This window comes from Arachis ipaensis, chromosome B7, assembly GCF_059453495.1.
Source record: "Arachis ipaensis isolate K30076 ecotype BB chromosome B7, ASM5945349v1, whole genome shotgun sequence".
NCBI lineage: Eukaryota > Viridiplantae > Streptophyta > Magnoliopsida > Fabales > Fabaceae > Arachis > Arachis ipaensis.
In genome coordinates this window covers 62804196-62825590 of record NC_142442.1, presented here as the reverse complement: position 1 = coordinate 62825590, position 21395 = coordinate 62804196, and the positions used below count along the sequence as shown (strand labels likewise).

General features: G+C 37.5%; 1 pseudogene; it reads left to right on the top strand.

Annotated features, from left to right (window-relative positions):
* The first annotated feature begins 15499 nt into the window (after positions 1-15499).
* Positions 15500-16843, top strand: LOC148552804 (uncharacterized; annotated as a pseudogene).
* The last annotated feature ends 4552 nt before the right edge of the window (positions 16844-21395 follow it).

Genomic DNA, 21395 nt, shown 5'->3' with positions numbered 1-21395 from the left:
GAGGCTTAAGCTTAAAGTTGTTTGCTCTAATTGCAGGAATTGATATGCTCCTTCCACAGAAGTCAGAAGAGGGTGCAATAAAGTCACCAAGCATCTTCCTTGCATCTCCATCACTGTTGTTGGGTTCGGCCATCTCTTCTTCTTTTTTGAAAAATTCTGTCAGGTCCTCTCCAGAGTGTTATGCTTTAGCTTCTCTTAGCTTCCTCTTTAGAGTCCTTTTAGGTTCCGGATCAGTTTCAACAAGAATGTTCTTATCCTTGCTCCTGCTCATATGAAAAAAGAAGAGAACAGAAAAGAATAAGAATCCTCTATGTCACAGTATAGAGATTCCTTTATGTGAGTAGAAGAATGAAGAGTAGAATGAAGAAGAGAGAAGATGAAGAATTTGAACACAGAGAGGGAGAGAGGGTTCGAATTATAAGAAGAGGAGAAGTGTTAGTAAGTAAATAAAAAAATAGAAAGAGATGAGAGACAGAGAATTCGAATTTTAAATTAAAATAAAAGGAAAATATTTTTGTTTTTATTTTAATTATTGGTTAGTATTCGAAAATTAAGAGAAGAAATAAAATAAAATTTGAAAACTAAATAAATTAATTAATTAAAAGATTTTTGAAAAAGTGTTAGTGATTTTTGAAAATTGGAGAGAGAAAAGTAGTTAGGTGGTTTTGAAAAGATAAGAAATAGTAAACTTTTAAAATCAAATAAAAAGTTAAGTAGTCAATTGAAAAAGATTTGAAAATCAATTTTGAAAAGATAAGAAGTTAGAAAAGATTTTGAAATTGATTTTGAGAAATATATGATTGAAATTATATTTTGAAAAAGATTTGAAAAAGAAATTAAAAAGATTTGATTTTTGAAATTAAAGTTGATTACTTGACTAATAAGAAACTAAAAGATATGATTTTAGAGTTTAAAGATTGATCCTTTCTTAATAGGCAAGTAACAACTTGAAAATTTTTGAATCTAAACATTGAATGTTAGTAGTAATTTCGAAAGGCATGAAACAAAATTAAGAAAAAGATTTTGAAAATCAAATTTTTAAAGTTTTCGAAAATATTAAGAAAAAATGAAAAAGATTTTATTTTTGAAAAAGATTTAAAAAAGGTAAAATTTTTAAATTGAAATTTTGACTTGACTAACAAGAAACAACCAAATTTTAAAACTTTTTGACTAAATCAATTCAAAATTTTGAAATTTATGAGAAGAATAAGGGAAAGATATTTTTTTATTTTTGAATTTTAATGAGGAAAGAGAAAAACTACAAAATGAAACATGACATAAAAATTATGAATCAAAACAAGAAAAATATGCAAGAATACTTTGAATGTCAAGATGAACACCAAGAATATTACATACAACAGCCAAATTGATGGGAATCAACTAGCTATTGTGATGATAAAAGCATCATCTGAAACTCTAGAATTTATTCTTAAAAATTCTGAAGAACAAAATAAATTTTTTTTGTATAATTTTTTTTGAATTTTTTCAAAAATAAAAAAAAGCTTAAAAAATAAAATAAAAAAAAGCTTAAAAAATAAAATAAAATTACCTAATCTGATCAACAAGATGAACCGTCAGTTGTCCAAACTCGAACAATCCCCGGCAACGGCGCCAAAAACTTGTTGCACGAAATTGTGATCTCAATGGCGCCAAAAACTTGGTACGCACAATTGTAATCTCAACTCTTTTTCACAACTTCGCATAACTAACTAGCAAGTGCACTGGGTCGTCCAAGTAATAAACCTTACGTGAGTAAGGGTCGATCCCACAGAGATTGTTGGATCTGATAATTGGTTATGAGGTTCTGATAATTAAAACATAAATAAAATATAAAATAAAATAGAGATACTTATGTAATTCATTGGTGGAAATTTCAGATAAGCTTCTGAAGATGCTTTGTTGCTTTTGAACTTCTGCTTTCCTATTGTCTTCTTCCAACCATGCGTTACCTCCTTCCATGGCAAGCTGTATGATCCTCTCGGATGAAAACAAATCCATATGCGCTGTCACCGCACGGCTAATCATATGTCGGTTCCCGCTAGCATCGAAGTAAGACCATTGTCTTTTTGCACACTGTCACTTGTGCCCCACATTCGCAGGTTTGAAGCTCGTCATAGTCATCCCTTCCCAGATCCTACTCGGAATACCACAGACTAGGTTTAGACTTTCCGGATCTCAGGAATGCTGCTAATGGTTCTAGCCTATACCACGAAGACTCTGATCTCACGGAATGGAATGCTCTATTGTCAAGAGAGGCAGCCATGCGTCGTGAACCAGGAGGCCAAGAGATACACACTCAAGCTACTGCAGATAGAACGGAAGTGGCTGTCAGGCACGCATTCATAAATGAGAATGATGATGAGTGTCACGGGTCATCACATTCATCAGGTTGAAGTGCGAGTGAATATCTTAGAGAGGAAGTAGGCGTGAATTGAGTAGAAAAACAATAGTACTTGTATTAATTCATGAAGAACAGCAGAGCTCCAAACCTTAATCTATGGGGTGTAGAAACTCCACCGTAGAAAATACATAAGTGAAAAAGGTCTAGGCATGGCCGTATGGCCAGCCTCCAAACGTGAACATAAAAGTTCCAGAAAATCAAAAACTAAAACTAAGATGGTCAAAAGACAGACGTAAAATAAATCTCTAAAAGTAGTTTTTATACTAGACTAGTTACTAGGGTTTACAGAAAATGAATAACTAAGTGCAGATAGTGCAGAAATCCACTTCCGGGACCCATTTGGTGTGTGCTTGGGCTGAGAATTGAAGCTTTTTCATGCTTAGGCTGTTCCTGGAGTTAAACACTAGCTTTGGTGCCATTTTGGGCGTTTAACTCCAATTCTGGTGCCAGTTTGGGCGTTTTACGCTAAGATGTTTTAGGCTGACTTTGAACGCCAGTTTGGGCCATTAAATCTCAGGCAAAGTATAGACTATTATACATTGCTGGAAAGCCCAGGATGTCTACTTTCCAACGCAATTGAGAGCGCGCCAATTAAGCTTCTGTAGCTCTAGAAAATCCACTTCGAGTGTAGGGAGGTCAGAATCCAACAGCATCTACAGTCATTTTTCAGCCTCTGAATCAGATTTTTACTCAGGTCCCTCAATTTCAGCCAGAAAATACTTTAAATCACAGAAAAAAAAACACAAACTCATAGTAAAGTCCAGAAATGTGATTTTTGAATAAAAACTAATAAAAATATAATAAAAAGTAATTAAAACATACTAAAAACTATGTAAAAATAATGCCAAAAAGGGTATAAATTATCCGCTCATCAATTTTCTACAGTGGAGTTTCTACACCTCATAGATTAAGATGCGGAGCTCTGCTGTTCTTCATGAATTAATGCAAGTACTATTGTTTCTCTTTCAATTCACGCTTACTTCTTCTCCAAGATATACTCTCGTACTTAATTCAGTTAAGTCAGAATGAAGGGGTGACCCGTGACAATCACCCACTATCTTCGTTACTCGTTTAGCCAAGATCCGTGTGCCTGACAACCACAAGCGGTCTACATGATGTTCAACGTAGTCATTAGACGACAGCCAGAGTATATTCTCTTGGGTCTCTGATCCACGGACTGAGTCCGTGAGGTTAGAACCTTCGTGGTATAGGCTAGAACCAATTGGCAGCATTTCTGAGATCCAGAAAGTCTAAACCTTGTCTGTGGTATTCCGAGTAGGATCTGGTAAGGGATGACTATGACGAGCTTCAAACTCGCGAATGTTGGGCGCAGTGACAGTGTGCAAAAGGATAGATAGATCCTATTCCGACACAAGTGAGAACCGACAGATGATTAGCCGTACGGTAGCTGTACGTGGTATTTTTCATCCGAGACGAGAAATTCGACAGTTGATTAGCCGTGCAGAAACCGTACTTGGATCATTTTCACTGAGAGGATCATACAGCTTGCCATGGAAGGGAGCACGCAAGATTGGATGAACACAATAGGAAAGCAGAGGTTCAGAAGCAACAAAGCATCTCCAAACGCTTATATGAAATTCCCACCAATAAATTACATAAGTATCTTATTTTATTTTATGTTTTATTTATCTTTTAATTATCAAAACCACATAACGATATGAATCCGCATGACTAAGATTTACAAGATGACCATAGCTTGCTTTAAGCCGGCAATCTCCGTGGGATCGACCCTTACTCGCGTAAGGTTTTATTACTTGGACGACCCAGTGCATTTGCTGGTTAGTTGTATCGGAGTTGTGAAAAGTGTGATCACAATTCCGTGCACCAACTTGCTTCCTTATTAGTGTTGATGCTTGAGTTTATCCTTCTCATGCCCTATCGCATGCTTTACTCACTCTTGTACCTCATGCCAAGTGTTATGCCCTATGCTTTTATTGGTATCTTGATCACATGTTGCAGTTGTCATATTCTTAAGACGCACCATTCCGTTCGGGCACTACTTGTCACTTGCATGATTATTTTCTAAATGTTGATTATTTGGGATTAATGTTCTCCCCTCCCTTTCCGTTTTAGGATGGCCACCATGAAAGGCAAGGAGAAGGCATCGAAGACACATGCCACAAAAAGGGCACCCCAAAACTCAACATCCAAGGCGCATCCCGGTTTGGGCGCTAAGCCCCTCTCAAAGAAGGCAAAGCCAAATGCTCATGTTGACGAACAAGAGAAGAGTAACCCGGTAACGGACACCACAAGGTTTCCTAACCGCCACTGTGAGCTCATATTCGCCGCCATGGTTGAGAGGAACTATCATTCCAAGCACCTACTTGCTCCCCTGGACCACAGTGCTCCATGTGTGCTACCCCGCGTTGAGCAGAGAGGGTGGGGGTTTCTATTGCGCAAACCACAGGAGACGAACCTCTCGTAGGTGGTGGAGTTCTACACCAATTACCACACCCCGTCTCTCCAGTCGGTCTACGTGCGCCGGAAGCAAGTCCCAATTTCAGAGAAGGCTATTCAGCGAATGCTTCATATTCCACCGGTACCGGAGGACATGGATGGTTACCAAGAGGTCCTACGTCATCGGCTTGAATTTGGGTTTGATTGGGACTCGATCCTTCGAGTCATTGCCGAACCAGAGGCATTTTGGACCCAAGGGAGACTCCAAATGTGGCCTAAGTGCATTGACGCCCGCCACCTTACTGTGGAGGGCTGCACATGGGCCCAGATCTTATCTCATTACGTGCCTCTGGGCACCCATAAGTCATCCTTCACAGCGGAACTTGCCCTCTTTGTTTGGTGCATTCTCACGGAGAAGCCGGTCAACATCCCTCTCCTCATCTGACAAGCGATGGGTCAAGTCCATGCCAAGGGTAATCTACCATTTCCCGCTTTGGTATCGGATTTAGTTGCCGCTGCTGGTGTCCCTTGTGAGGCTAAGGACATGAAAGCCATAATTCCGGCGAAGGGCGATATCGTCCTAAGCGGGAAATATCTTCAGCCTCACAAGGACACGCCTAGCCTCGACATAGCTCCTCTTTCCACCATTCCCACTGCTTCATCCGTACCACCAAAGTCAATCCATCAATTGCTTATGGAGCTCCATAAGAAGATAGATCGTTATGAGAGGCGGAACCAACACCGATTTGCTTACATGAAGAAGCTTTGGGGTGGCATTGACCCACCTACGGAAGAACCGGACATCTCCACATCCACTTCAACCCAAAGTGAATCAAACTCTCAAGAGGTGGATGGTGGTGATGGTGACCCTAATCCCACGTTGCGAATCACAAATGGCACGGAGGACCGTGCAAACTTTTAAGTGTGGGGAGGTCGGTTACCAACTTCTATAGGTAACAACCCTTTTCTCTTTTCGACACCCATAATTCTGATTTTCTTTTGTTAGGTAGGATAGATTGCATGGTTAGTTTTGTAGTTGAGAGTTTTTTTTTTTTTGCATGTTAGGACTACTTGGTTAGGGTGATAACCTCTTTTCTAAGAAAATCATTTTTAAGGAACCCTACCAATTTGAAAAAATTTTGTGTTAAACTTGCTTGAATAATTTGTTTTGAAACATGCTAAGAACACAAGCATGTGAGTTTTGAGCCTTAGTGTGTGGTTACATCTCATAACCACTGATATTCATTCTTGTGTGTATCATTCTCTTTCTATGATTGTAATCTGTGATTTGTTTGATTCTTTATATCCATTGTTCCATGTATATATGCATTTGTATGATTGAGGCCATCATTTCATTTAGCTCACTCACCCAAATGGCCTACCTTTCATCAACCATTGTTAGCCAATTTTGAGCCTATTTAATCCCATTTGTTCTTAATATTAGCACATTACAAGCCTTTAAGCGAAAAACAATAAATGTCCCTTAATTTAGACCTTTGATTAGCTTAGGCTAGTGAGGGTGTGTATCATTTGGGCATGGGAAATTTGCGACATTGGTTGAGGTAAAAGTGTATTTTGTATTTTTGTTGAAAATCATGGGATTGGGTATATACTCATACATTAAATATGTAAAACCAAATGCATTGATATGTTTATATATATTTTACTGGAAAAAATGTAGAAAAAGAAATAGAAAAATAAAAGAAACAAAAATATATAAAAAAAGAGAAATGCAATAAAAAAGGGGACAAAAATGCCCCAAGGTAAAGTAATAATAACAATGCATATGGAATGTGAATGAAAGAGAATGCATGAGTTGGTGAAAAAAAAGTAGGAATCATGGGTAGCTAGGTATTGTATTAGAATTGTATAGGTTGTCATATGTGTTTGGTGAGAACTTAGGTTAATCAAAGATTCAAATTTCAAACTCACTTGACCATATGCATCCCTACCTTGACCCTAACCCCATTACAACCTATGAATAAGACCTCATGATAAATGTATGCATGCATTGAATAATTGTTGATTGCTAGATGAAAGATAAATCTTAGAAAGCATGATTAGAAGAGAATTTAGTGGATAGACCCTATACATTTGAGCGACTAGAGCGGATACACATCCGGTGAGGTTTCGATGCTCAAACCCTTGTTCCCGGCTTTCACGAGCTTTCATTATGCAAGTTATGCACACACCGCTTTAATGTTTGAATTGGTAGGATTCATAAATCATATTGTCATTCTGACCCAATGTGCTCATATTTGTTCTTGGAAGGTTGAGTCGCTTCTAACCAAGTAGATAGATACATTTGCATTAGTTGCATGCATTCATTTAGGTAATTTGTACTTCATGAACCCTTTTCTCCCATGGTCTTTGGTCTTTTTATTTTTAGCATGAGGACATGCTTGGTTTAAGTGTGGCGAGGTTTGATAAACCCCAATTTTGTGGTTTATATTGTGTAGAATTTGGGGGGTTTTGTCAATATTTTTCACACTTATTCATAGAAATTGCATGGTTTGGTGTTCTCTTCCTAATTCTGCTTCATGATGGAAAACATCCTTCTTTTGCCTTAAAAATGCCATATTTTGATCCTCTTTTATTACCATTCGATGCCGTGATATGTTTGTTGAGTGATCTCAGAGTTTGTGGGGGTAAGAATGACTTAGAAGAGAGAAAGGAAGCATGCAAAGGTGGAAGAAACATGAAGAATTGGACTTTGAAGAATCGGCTGCGACGCGCACGCGTGGGTGCAAGGAGCTAGGCATGGCACGCGAGAGTGACGCATCCGCGTGGATTGGTGAATTCCCTACCGATGCATATGCATGCTTGACGCGTACGCGTGGATCGCGAAACTCAGGTGACGCGTACGCGTGACAAGCAGCATGTGACCTCATTAATGAAATCGTGGCTGGCAATTTCTGAGGCTCAGCAGGCCCAATTTCAGCTGGATTCTGCATGGAAAATACCCAAGAACTCTAGGGGAAAAGGGAGGATCATTCATTAGACACTTAGACATAATTTTAGCTAGTTTTTTGGTTCTTGTTCTTCTAGAGAGAGAAACCCTTATTCCTCTCTAGATCTAGTTGGATTTGATCTTCCCTTGTTGAATTCTGAATTGGGTTTTGTTGATTTCTGGTTTTGATTACTTAATTTTGATTCTCTAGTATAATTTTGTTGTGATCTTGTGTTAGATTGATGTTCTCTTGTTATTTCCCATTTTCTATTTATTTAATGAACCTTGTGGATCTTGAATTGTTAATGATAAATTGATGTCTTCCATGATTAATAGTGTTAATTGAGTAGTTTTCAATTGATAATTGTTAGTGGGTGTTTTCAATTTCCAATTTATTTGCAATTTGAACATGTCTTTTATTAATGCATACCATGTATTTGATGAAATGTTTCCCTTGATTATGGAGTAGTTTTTCTTACTCTTGGCCTAGGCTAAGGGAATTGGGTGAACTTGAGTCATTGGGTCTAATTGATTTGGTGATTTGAGAACCCTTAGTGGTCAAGTTGATACCCATTGACACTAATCCACTACTAAGTCAATTGGTAGTTGGATTGGGACTTGTGAGTTGAGATTGATCAAGTCATTTGATATACTTCAAGTATAGAAGTAAACTTAATGAGCTTGGTTCCTCATAATTGTTAAGATATGGTTATTAGACAAGGATGGAGATCCCAATTCCTATGCCTAGCCAGGAGTTCCTTTTATTGTTCATATTTGAAAACCAAAAATTTCAATTGCATTAATTCTAGTTATAGTTACTTTCTTAGTTCTAGAGTAGAATTATATTGGATGTTCTCTTGTTAGTTTGAAATTGCTCATACCTTGCTTTAGTTACTTGATTTAGTTGCTTGCCCTTTTAGGATTTCTTGTTTGTTAAGTGTAGTAGTTTAGTTTCTTGATCATGACTCCCAACCCCGCAATTCTAACCAATGCTGATGCACATGTTTGCCCATTCCTTGCGAGATGACCCGAGGTTTGAATACTTCGGTTTACTTTTATTGGAGTTGAACTTTGTGACAACCAATTCTTTAAAATTTGATTGAGAGTTATTTGTCGGTTTGGAACTATGCTTACAACGAAGTTCTATTTCTATTAAGAGAAATTCTAGACCGACAATAATTCTTGTATCAGTTGGTAGCGGCTGCAGCAAGGGAGAGAGACGAGAGAGGAATGGTAGCGACGGCAGCAAGGGAGCGACGATACTGTGTTAGAACTTGAAGTTGTAGAATTTGACGACAGTGAGCAACGCCGGAACTGCAGAGCTGCCCTACGGAGAGTTGTTTGACGACGGCACCAGTGACAATAGCAGTGGTGGCCTGGTGGGTTGTAGCGGCGACAGTAGGGGAGAAATGAGAGAGGAATGTCGTTGGTCGTTGCTGTGCTAGAAATCGACGACAGTGAGCGATAGAGAGTAGTTCGACGACGGCGACTGTGACGGTGGCAGCGATGGGTTGGTTGCGGCGGCAGAAGGGGAGAGACGAGAGAGAATGTTGAAACGGCGACTAGGGTTTTTGCGTTTTTCACATTTTTCAAATTTTTGAGTTTTGAAGATTGAAGTTACCGATGTGAATAAACCAGTTTTGATTTGGTTTAAAACTAAATTGAACCATAAAAACTGGTTTTTAATAAACTGGTTTTTGTAAAAACTATGGTTTCATTTCAGTTTTTTATTTAAAAAAACTGGTTTATTTAAAACAATTTCAATTCAGTTTCTGTTCAGCTCAGTCAAACCAGTTTTTTTGCAGACCCCTAGGTACATATATATAAATATACCTAAGGTGGTCTTGACTATCGCACTACAACGATATCAATACGAAATTATGAAATTTTGTGTACCTAATTTTATTAACAGAATTGAAATGTGGAAAGGCATAGAAAATAAATACATTGTATTTTCAAGTATATAACTTTAAAGCATAAAAGACTTCAAAATGGATCAATCCAAGAATGTTATTTATAACTTTCTTTAATGATATAGGTGTCAATATAATTTAATTGGTTAATTATAACCATAATAATAGTAATTTTTTTGGGTTTATCTGAAATTGGTGTAATTTGGACCTGAATATGAGGTCCAAGCTTTTTGTGGATGAGATACTTTTTTATCTCCTCTGAAGTGGTAAAGCCATCCAAATTTTTTGGAGAGACTCGAGGTTGGTACCTGCAAGGAACTCCGATGTTTAAGTTAATAAAAATTATAGACAGATTTTGTGTTAATTAGAATTGAGTCATACTTGAGTTTGATGGAGGATTTATATAGTAGAAGAATAAATTATTTTTCTATAATTTATCCACCTATTTTAATGGGTGATTATTCTTTTTTTTATTTAAAAGTTGTTGAGATTTCATATTTGAATATATGAGCATATTTATAGGAGTAGTTAGGCTCTGGATACTAGGTCAAACTTATGAGGTCAGGTGCACCGATAGAATATGTTCAAACTGTACGAGTTGGACTTTATTTATTATTAGGTCTAGCTGAGTTGTGAGTCAAGTTATTAACAATAATAAATACTGATAAATTTGGTATTGCATAAATATTATGATAGAAAGATATATCTAAAATTTATATAAGAATTTTTTGAGAAAGATATATTGTTACATAGGAATTTTAGAGGATAATAATATTAAAGCATTTTCAATACTAGTTTCAATTTCAATTTTATTTTAGACATTTATGGGATTATTTGTCATAAATAGTGATTTGAATTTGAAAGTAAAACTTGTCCGTCCAATTCTTAGTTTCAATTCAATTAGAATTTTATATTTTTAATTATTTTATTAACATAATTATACGAGTGAAAAAATTTATTAGTTCTCCATTAAGGTGATATCGTATCACTAAGGTGATACAAGTTTCATTTCATCAATTAATTGTATCCTTGTTGATGGATTTCCAGTTAGTGGATGTCTCAACGACTTTGAGCAGTTGATGGAAGGGGAAAAGCCTGCGTGGGTGTGGTTTGAAGAGTTGTTTGGTGAACTTCCACCTAACGATTGTGTTGATAATTTCACTGTGTCGTATGCTTGGTTTCATCGCCTATAGCCTCAACAAGTGGATCCCTATCTCTGACCTCTATGAATTTTGGTGCACCATCCAATACAGGTGCTGCTCTTATTGCAGCTGTAAGCTCTCCGAAGGTACGCACATCACCCAAGTCGTCTACATTATCTGCCTGAATGGGTAGATCTGCTGCAAATGATGGAGATGAAATATGGGCAGTAACCTTGATGAATCCATATTTGATGATAAACTTTGATTTAATTTGAGTGGATTTCATCATATAAACCCACATTTATTCACCTAAATAGCGTGCTTTTGTGTTTTCTCTCTAAATTATGTCAAATTATGAAAACATGCTATTTTGTGCTTAATTTAATCAATTTTATTCCACTTTTATTCCATTCGATGCCTTGATGGTTTTGATGAGTGATTTTAGGTGTAATAGATTGGAATGGCTTAATAAGAGTGGAAGAGAAGCATGCAATTGGGAGAAAATATGAAGAAATCAAAGGAGAAGCACACAGCCATGTGTCCGTACGCACAACATTCTGTGCGTACTCACAAGAGGAAAATTCAGCAAGTGTGCGTATGCACACATCTGTGTGTACGCACAAGTCCCTGCGCGTGCCTTCATTAAAAAGTCATGTGGCTCACGATTTTGAGGGCTTTTTGGCCCATTTCTGAAGGCTTTGAAGCTTATAAGGAGGGCAAGCAACACCATACAAAACCATACATTATACTACACACTTAGATAGGTTTTAGAGTAGTTTAGGGTAGTTTAGCTTAGGTTTCTCTCAATTTTCCCTTAGGTTGTAATTAAGGTTCATCTACAAGTTTTCAATTTACAATTTTGATCTTAGTCTCTAGCTTATTTCCATTGTAAGTATTTCTTTAATTTTTTCTTTTATTACACTACCTGTTCTACACTTTCTTATATTTTAATTTTCTTTGTCAATATATATATAGTTTTACAATTTTGAGTTCTAGTTCATGAGTTTGATGTTTAATGGTTATTTTATGTTTGTTAAGTTGCTATTGTTGATTTTGATCTTTAGTTGTTAATAGTTTTTATCATTTTTCTAATTTTACCATGCTTTGTGAATATGCCTACCATGTGTTTGATGAAATGCTAATTTTGATTATGGAGTGAATTTCCACCCCTTGGCTTGGGGGATTGAGTATATGGAATATTAGAGTCATAATGTCCGACATTTAGTGATAATTCTTGGGTTGTTAGTTGTTATTGTTTCCACTAACGCTAGCTTTTTACTAAGGTAATTAGTAAATTAGCTAGGATTTGTGGATTAATAACAATTATGCTCACTTGACTTACTCTTCGATGTTAAGGTTTGACTAGGTGAGATTAATCCATTATAATTATCATAGTTGTAGTTATGGCAAGGAAGGGATTCCATAACTCATCCCAAGTCAAGGCTTCCATTTATATTTTGAATCACATTTCTCTCACCCTAAAGCCTTACTTGTTCATATTACATATATAGTTCTTGTATTCCTTTATTACTTCATTAATTGCAATTTTGATCGTTCTTTTATTTCTTTAATCGTTTGCTTCAATCTTTGAAAACTCCCCTTGCTTTCCACAACCAAAATTGTGCGCTTATTATCACTAGTTCCTAGGGAGAACGACCTAAGGTTTAATTACTCTCGGTTATTTTTATTTGAATTTAAACTTTGATTGATGGTCAATTGTTGGGTTTGGACTATACTTGCAATGGAGAAATTCTATGTTTGTGAAATTCCAAACCCACTTTAGGCCAATCATCAAGTTTTTGGCGCCATTGCCGGGGACTAGTGCAGTGAGTGCTATGACTTTAGTTGTTGTAAATATGTGAATAGTGTGAATAGATACTTTTTGGGTTGTTTGTTTGTTTTTGTTGGTAATTAGGATTTTGTTTCTTTTGTTAATTGATGTCTTTAGTTTTTATTTTCAATTTTCTCTATGAGTTATCACCTTCTTGGTTTAGAGTATGGTTGGGATCATTTTGTAGGGCTTGATAACTTCAATTTTGGATTGCACCATGGGATGGAAAATTTAATTGAGGAAGGAGCAACCTCCTCCGTGTCACAATGAGCCAAACCCTCCCCAATATGCATACCCAAACCAAGGATATGGTGGATTTCACTTTGATTATGCACTTCCACCACCATATACCTATGACCCATACTCCCAACATAATCCTCAATCACTACATTTTCAAACATCACACCAATACCACCACCCACCTCCTTACATACCACCTCAAGATACTCATCAACATGAACTACCTACCACATATACAACCTTCCATCCAAACAATGAAACCCCTCTTTCACCATAATGTGAAGTTCCCCAATCCTTGACCCAAGAGCAACAAGACCTTCAAGCCTTTCTCCAAGAGTAAGAAGGATTCCGGAGGACACAAGGGCAATTCATGGCCACCATAGCCGAAGCGGTAAACCGCTTGGTTCTACTACGCTCATCCGATCAAGGTCTTCCTCTTGAAGAATGTGAAGGATCAACTAAACAATGGAGTGAAGAGGAGAACATGAAGCCTCAAGTGGAAGAAGATGAGCTAGGGTTGGAACCGCAATAAGAGGAGGAAGGTGGGATGAGTGAGCTGGAAGAGGTAGAAGGAGAGTTGAGGGAGATTGATCTAGATGTGGATTCCATCATTGACGATATTTTGTCCACGTTGGTCATTCCCCTCAATGATTTTGATAAACCTTCCCCCTTTGGATTTGAGGAAAAGGTTGATGTGGACTTCACACAACCTCCAAAGTATGACTTAAGTGATGGGGAAGAGGAGGAAGAGGTTGGGGAGGAAGGAGTTGACAACCAAGAGGTGGAACCTACAAGAGTAACTTCATTCAAGGAGCACATTGAGTGGGTGAGAATTTTACCTATGAACTTCATTGGCCCCCTAATAAACCACTATTTTACAGTGTATTTTGTATTGAATTAAGTGGGTTTTATCAATTATTCTTACACTTATTCATGTAAATTGCATGTTTTTAAGTTTCCTTCTTAATTTTGTGCTATGATTGAAAACATGCTTCTTTGACTTTAAAATTGCTAATTTTTAATCCTCCTTTATTACCATTCGATGCCGTGATATGTGCGTTAAGTGTTTTCAGGTTTTAGAGGGCAAAAATGGCTTAAAGGATGGAAAGGAAGCATGCAAAAGTGGAAGAAACACAAGAAATTGAAGTTTTGAGAACCTGGCAGCGATGCGTACGCATGTACGACGCGTATGTGTGACTGGTAGAGCAGACATACGACGCCTACGCATGGCCAGTGCCAAATTCAACCAAAGCATATGCGTGGCTGACGTGTACGCATGACAGAGCGTCACGTGCTGCATTGAACAAAAGACGATGGGGGCAATTTCTAGGATATTTTTGGCCAAGTTTCAAGCCCGAAAGTGAAGATTAGAGGTTGCAGAGTGGAGCTGGAAGGGGGGAATCATTCACTTTTCATTCACACACTTTAGGTTTAGATGTAGGTTTCTAGAGAGAGAGGCTCTCTCTTCTCTCTAGGTTTTAGGATTTTTAGTTTTATTTCTTCTCCAATTCAGAAATCCATCTTGTTTTAATTTAGTTTCTCTTCTACATTCTATTATTCTAGCATCTTAGTTTATTTTCTCTTGTTGACATCTTTACTTTCCCAATTTAATTTATGAACTCTTCATATTAGATTCAATTTCCTTTTTAATGCAATTTGAGGTATCTCATGTTTATTGCTTCTTTCTTCATTTGTTATTATTGATTCCTTGCAATTGTTGGTCTTAGATTTTACATTCTCTTATTACTTTTCTATGCTTTTATTTTGCGCCTTCCAAGTGTTTGATAAAATGCTTAGGTAAATTTTAATTTAGATTTTTATGTTCTTGACTTGGATTGATTATTTAGAGACTCTTGAGTTATCAAAAGTCTTTTGTTAAATGGTAATTAGAGATTGCCGGTTAGCTTGAACTTCACCAAAGCTAGTCTCTCACTGTGAGTTGACTAGGACTTGTGAACTCAAGTTAATTGTATGCACTTGACCTTCCTCCATTGGTTAGAAGTTAACTAAGTGAAGGCAATTCACATTTACCATCACAATTGATGATGATAATAAGGATAGGACTTCTAATTCTCAATCCTTGCTAAGAGCCTTCTTAGTTATTAGTTTATTTTTCTCGCAATCTATATTTTCTTGTTCCTCATTTCAAAAACCCAAAAATATACATTTCCATAACCAATAATAAACATACTTCTCTGTAATTCCTTGAAAGACGACCCAAGGTTTAAATACTTCGGTCAATTTTATTTGGTTTGTATTTGTAACAAACAATCTAAACGTTGATTGAGGTTTAATTGTCAGTTTAGAACTATACTTGCAACGCGATATTTTTGGGAAAATTTTTACCGACATTTTTTCTCCGTCAAGTTTTTGGCGCCGATGATGGGAAATTGCAAATGTGTACCTTATTATTGGTTATTATGAATATTGTGAATATGTTTGTCTTTTCGTTTCTTTGTTAGTTGTTTCTATTTTTAGGAGTTTATTTTCATTATTTTTTATTAGTTTCTGTTTTTATTTTCTCTTGTTACTATGACTTCTCATCCCTTTATCTATGAGTTTGGTTCAAATTTTGTTGTAGGGAACGTAAGCTACAATGAGAACATGCATCAAGGATGGAACAATCAAAGGTGGGAGGAGCCTCAAGCTTATAGACAACCATCTTGGCAACAACCCCCTTTAACTTACTATGAGCAACAGCCATTCCATGATGCATACCAAGACAATGGTTATGATGGACCTCTCTGTGACAATCAACAACAACCACCATACACCTATGACCCTTATCCACCACAACATAGCCTTCCACCATACTCACAAGCATCGTTTTACCAAACACACGCATATGACCCTAATCCATATCCACCATACCAACCACCATATGAGCCATACATAGAGCCACCCCAATTCCAACCCAATTACTCCCAAGAACTACCACCTCAATATACACCACCTCCAATGTATGAAAATTTTTAACCACAAGATGAATTTTCCTTTCCACCACCACCCTCCGTAGGGGAATGTCCATATCCATCAATCCAAGAGCAATATGATCCTAATTATGTTAGCCAAGCGGAACAAGAGCCACGGGATCATTTTAAGGAAGCAATGGATCGACTTCAAGCAACTATCCATCAAATGGAGCGAGAGGAAAACCGAAAAGCACATGAAGCTCTCATGGCTAACAAATCTCAACTTGAGAACAAGGGACTGGAGTGTGTTGTACAATAAGTGAAAAATATAGAGAGTGTTAAATCGCCACATCCTTATCATAATGAACCACATTCCTATTATGAACCTCTTCTCCCAACTGATGAACTCTCATATCCACTCCAGTCTCTAATGGATGACACCCTTGGTGTTCTTCTTCAAGGGAAAAGAGAGATGTAGCGGATGACACTAGAGTTCATAGCTACCTTGACCGAGGTAGTAGATAATTTAGCTTCACTGGGCTTTAACACTCAAAGTACCCCCATGGATCCATGTGGAGAATCTAATGAGGAACGTAGCATGAAGGAGAGACTAGGAACTCTGGTGGAAAGTGAGGAATGTGACTTTGTATTGGAACAATTGGAGGAAGCCGTAATTGATGAAGAGGAAGAAGTGGTCGAAGACTTAGGAGATGCTGAACCTCTATGGGAATCTAAAGTTGTAGAGTATTCCTCCAAGAAGCTTGAAATTGACGTTGAGGAGTATAGTACACAACCTCCAAGGAATATTCTCTATGAAGAATTGGATGGGATATATCAAGAGACAAGTTTCCTTGGTGACGATGATCATGAATCAAGCCATCCTACTAATAAATCTGCATCCACAAGTGAAACCCTTGAGTTTGAAGAACCTTCTCCTGATGACATTGAAAGTAACATTGAGGTAGATTTCTTTCAACCTCACATTTATGATTTGAGTGACGGAGAAGAGTTGGATAAATTCGGTGAAGAAGAGTGATGAGCGGATAATTTATACCCTTTTTGGCATTGTTTTTACATAGTTTTTAGCATGTTTTATTCACTTTTTATTATATTTTTATTAGTTTTTATTCAAAATTCACATTTCTGGACTTTACTATGATTTTGTGTATTTTTCTGTAATTTCAGGTATTTTCTGGCTGAAATTGAGGGACCTGAGCAAAAATCTGATTCAGAGGCTGAAAAAGGACTGCAGATACTGTTGGATTCTGACCCTCCTGCACTCGAACAAGATGTTTTAGAGCTACATAAGCCCAATTGGCGTGCTCTTAATTGCGTTGGAAAGTAGACATCCTGGGCTTTCCAGTAATATATAATAGTCCATACTTTGCCCGAGATTTGATGGCTCAAACTGGCATTCAAAGTCAGCCTAAAAATTCTGGCGTAAAACGCCCAAACTGGCACCAGAATTGGAGTTAAACGCCCAAACTTGCACCAAAGCTGGCGTTTAACTCCAGAAATAGCCTAAGCACGAAAAATATTCAATGCTCAGCCCAAGCACACACCAAGTGGGTCCCAGAAGTGGATTTCTGCAGTATCTGCACTTAGTTACTCATTTTCTGTAACCTTAGGCTACTAGTTTAATATAAAAACTACTTTTAGAGATTCATTGGAGTAACTCAGGACATTTGTACATTTCATATTGTACCTTTGACGGCATGAGTCTCTAAACCCCATAGGTGGGGGTGAGGAGCTCTGCTGTGTTTCAATGGATTAATGCAATTACTACTGTTTTCTATTCAATTACGCTTGATTCTATTCTAAGATACTCACTCATACTTCAATATGGAGAATATGATGACCCGTGACACTCATCATTATCCTCAACTCTATGAACGCGTGCCTGACAACCACTCCGTTCTATCTGAGCTCAACGTAGTCATTGGGCGACAGCTTGAGTGCTTATCTCTTGGGTTTCTAATTCACGGACCAAGTCCGGAGGTTAGAATCTTCGTGGTATAGGCTAGAATCATTGGCAGCATTCTTGGGATCTGAAAAGTCTAAACCTTGTATGTGGTATTCCGAGTAGGATCTGGAAGGAGATGACTGTGACGAGCTTCAAACTTGCGAATGTTGGGCACAGTGACAGTGTGCAAAAGGACAATGGTCCTATTCCGATGCTAGCGGGAACCAACAGATGATTAGCTGTGTGGTGACAACGCTTGGTATTTTTCATCCGAGAGGATCATACAGCCTGCCATGGAAGGAAGCCATGCGTGTTTGGAGAAGAAGACAGTAGGAAAGCAGAGATTCAGATGATAGAGCATCCCCGGAACCTCAACCTGTTTCTCATTACTGAATCACAAGTACCATTTATTTCATGTTATTGTTCTTCATAAATACAATCACTCTAATCATTAATCTCTTGACTAAGATTTACAAAATAACCATAGCTTGCTTCAAGCCGACAATCTCCGTAGGATCGACCCTTACTCACGTAAGGTATTGCTTGGACGACCCAATGCACTTGCTGGTTAATTGTGCGAAGTTGTGAAAAGTGTAATCATAATTTCGTGCACCAAAGAGCTTCAAAGTGAAGAATCTCTTCAAAAGGTGGAAGTCCTTCGGCAAGGTTGGACGGGAGTTGAATATGCTTTGTCAAGATCGTTGGAGACCTCTCTACCTAGGTTGCCGTCTACTCCTTCATTTGAGTGGGTAAAACTTATCTCTATTAGCTTTACTATCGCACTTGAGGATGGTATTCTTGAAATGGATGGCCAACTTAGAAGGCTTTGTGGAATTAAGCGTAAGAGAAGGATGTTTAGTGGTTGGAGATGCAAATCAAGACTCATCGGGGTTGAGATTTCAAGAGCTAGATGCAAGGGTTGGACTAGTGATCAATTGGTGGGATCTAAGAGTTTGGTACTTCATAGAGAATTCGGATTGCTTGCCCCCCGGTTGGAACAATGATGATCAACTTAAAGACAGGTGTAGAAACAATATTTGGGATCCCGGCATACATACAAGAAGATCAACTTTGGGAGCTCAAAGCTTGTGAAGAACTTCATCAAGGCTTGGTGAATTCACTTGGAAATGTTGGAACTTATTGGAAGTTCAAGCGTTGGTGGAAGTTTCAAGATGAGTTCAAGTACAAGCCACCATGATAAGGAGCTCACCAAAGGTCCAACTTAAGGACTTTAACTAAAAGTGCTAGATGGGAGACACCCCACCATGGTAAATTCTTCCATTTTTCCCTTTTTATTTATATTGGTAATAAGTTTAATTTTCAATTTTAGTTGGGTTTATTCGATTTTAAGTTGTGGTTTCACCTGTTTAATAGTGTTTGGCATTAATTTGATAGCTCATTGATTTATTAAAAAAAACATGTCCCACGCGTGCGCATGGCCGACGCGCACGCGTCATGTGGGATGTTGGTGCTCTCTGGTACAAAAATCCGAGAGTTGCACAGGAACTGTGCGCCTATTGTGCGAGGAGCACAATTCACACCCATGCGTACGTGTCATCCTATCTTTTCTGCTTCTCACGCGTACGCGTCGCCTCCCCATTCTGCAACCCACGCGTGCGCGTGGACGACGCTTACGCGTCGTTTCACTTCACTTCCCCATTTCTTTCCTTTCTTCTCTTTTTTCCTATTCTTTTCTCTTCCTCTCTCACTTTCTTCTCCTCCCTTCTCATTCTTATCCTCTTTTATTCTCTTTTGTTTATTGCATTTGTATACTTCCATTCATTGCATTTTCACATTAATTTTGTAACTTATTTTTATTCCCCTTCTTACATTTCCTATTTTACCATTGGTGTTAAATTTTCTACTCAACTTTTGAAAATTTCTTGAATCATTTTGGTGCTTCGTGATTTGTTTAGCATTAATGGAAATTTTTGCCCCATTGATCTAAGAAGATTGTCGTGGTGTAGAATTTTCTCAAATGAATTAATTCTCGTTGCAAGTATAGTTCTACACCAACAAACAATTCTCCCAATCAAAAATATTGGTTGTCACAAGTACAAACCCCAATAAGAATTAACCGAAGTATTTGAACTCCGGGTCATCTCACAAGGAATTGCAATGAAATATTTAATTATTGGCTATGAAGATGTGGGGGAGTTTGATTTGGTAATTAGCAAGAAAATAGATGGCAAGGAAAGTAAATCAACAATTAACTAATAAAAGAAATGAAAAGTACTCTTGGCTAGACATAGGTAATTGAGATTACCATCCTTGTCTACAAACCGTATATTGATAATTATGAGAGGCCAACCTATTAAGTCTACTTCCAAAGCCTTAAGTACGTAATATCTACTCCTAGGCTTGAAGTACGTCAAATAGGCTTGATCACATCAACCCATAAGTCCCAACCTATCTACTAATTAGATTAGTAGTGGGTTGGTGTCAATGAGTATCAAATTGATCACCAAGGGTTCTCAAATCACCAAATCATTGAGACCCAATGACTCAAGGTCACTCAATTCCCTTAGCCTAGGCCAAGAGTAAAGAAAACTACTTAAGAACTAAAGGAAACATTATATCAAACACCTAGAGTGCAAGAAAAGTAAAAATTATAAAATGCAAGAATTAACAAAACCCATGACTATCATAAGCAAGAGATCAACAATAACAATGAAGATAAACATAGAAGAGCATGGAAACATAAAATTGCATTAAAAGAAATCAAGATCCAACAATTGTTCACCAACATAAGAGAGAGAAAAATAAGAAATTAACAAGAGAAACTAAAAAGATTAAGACAATAGAACACTAAAATGCAAAGAGAATTGAAATCAACACAAGAATTGAAAGAGAAATTTGAGAGTGATTAACCTAACTTTACCCTAATTTCTATCCTAAATCTAGAGAGAGGAGAGAGCCTCTCTCTCTAGAATTCTACCCTAAAACATGATGAAAACTAAACTATGACTACTTGGTTTATCCCCCTCCAATCCTTAGGTTCAATAGCATCAGAAATAAGTTGGATTGGGCCCAAAATGGTTCAGAAATCGCTGGGGGCGATTTCACTTTAGTGGGCCACGGGCAGCTTCGGCCCACACGCGTACATGGCGCGTGCGCGCCCCTGAGCGCGAAGAAATATATAGCAAATTTTATATCATTTTGAAGCCCTGGATGTTATCTTTCCAACGCAACTAGAACCGTCTCATTTGGATCTCTGAAGCTCAAGTTATGGTCGATTGAGTGCTAGGAGGTCAGGCTAGACAGCTTTATGGTTCCTTCATTTCTTCATGAGTTCTCCCACTTGCATGCTTTTATCCTCACTTCTTCCATCCAATACTTGTCTTATGAACCTGAATTCACTCAACAAACACATCAAGGCATCAAATGGAATTAAAGTGAATTAAATTTAGCTATTTTAAGGCCTAAAAAGCATGTTTTCACATTTAAGCACAAATCAAGAGAGAATTGCAAAACCATGCTATTTCATTGAATAAATGTGGGAAAAAGTGATAAAATTCCCCAAATTAAGCACAAGATGAACCACGAAATTGGGGTTTATCAAATCTTCCCACACTTAAACTAAACATGTCCTCATGCTAAGAATAAAGAAGGACAAGAAAAGGGG